The 1,013-nt window shown below is 37.8% G+C and overlaps 1 pseudogene; it reads left to right on the forward strand.

Moving 5' to 3' along the window:
* Positions 1 to 453: 453 nt before the first annotated feature.
* Positions 454 to 809, forward strand: LOC109576654 (small nuclear ribonucleoprotein G pseudogene; annotated as a pseudogene).
* Positions 810 to 1,013: the final 204 nt, after the last annotated feature.

Here is a 1,013-nt window from a genome sequence, read left to right on the forward strand (position 1 = left end):
CCTCTTTGTAAATTCCATCCATCAGATTTCATCCAACCATTGGACAAAACAGAACACATCTATTTTCTCACTTAATGGTTTCTAGCCGTTACACGCTTGTAATTAAAATCAAGCCTCCTACAGAAAATAAGTAGAAGAGATGAATAAAGTGTTTTTAAGAGCTACTGGAGTAATGGAGAACTTCCAGGTCAAAACCCAGGAGAAAATCTAAATCTAGAGAAAAGCAATCATGTTGCTTTTCCCCCGTGAGCAGACATTGACCTTGGATTAAGGATAGGGGGACTAAACTCCCCTAGTTTTTAGCCTCATATGGCTAAAGAGACTAGAGCTGGATTCCAGAGCCAGTCAAGGGGGAGTGATGGGAAGCTAGTAATCCCCCATTTTAGGTGTAACCCCAAAGGAATATATCCAAGAAATAAAGGTGAATCAGAAATAAACCAGAGAGTAGACATCATGAGCAAAGCACACCCTCCAAGTTGAAGAAATTTATGGACAAGAAGTTATCATTGAAATTAAATAGTGGCAGACATGTCCAAGGAATATTGTGGGGATTGGATCCCTTTATTAATCTTGTGATAGATGAATGTGTGGAAATAGCAACTAGTGGGCAACAGAACAATATTGGAATGGTGGTAATACGAGGAAATAGTATCATCATGTTAGAAGCCTTGGAACGAGTATGAACAATGGCTGAGTTCACCAGAGAAATCAACGCTTCCACGTGTCCCCTCTCCACATTTTACTACCAGAAAAATTGGGTTGTGTACATTTTCTTACTGAACTTTTTTGTTAAATAAACTTTTGTAATAGCCAAAAAAAAAAAAAAGAAATAAACCAGCCCTGACAAGGGCAGATTCATGTCATCTGAATAGCCAGTAAAATCTTAAGCTATAAAGCTGGGTTAAGGTGATCCTTAATTATTAGCTTCCCTAGCTTCAGTCAGAACTAACAAAAATCCTTTTTGGTGAAATATAACATCACTTTTGTTCTCACCATTTTTCCCACCAACAATT

The sequence above is a fragment of the Bos indicus genome, chromosome 2 (assembly GCF_029378745.1).
Source record: "Bos indicus isolate NIAB-ARS_2022 breed Sahiwal x Tharparkar chromosome 2, NIAB-ARS_B.indTharparkar_mat_pri_1.0, whole genome shotgun sequence".
Lineage (NCBI taxonomy): Eukaryota > Metazoa > Chordata > Mammalia > Artiodactyla > Bovidae > Bos > Bos indicus.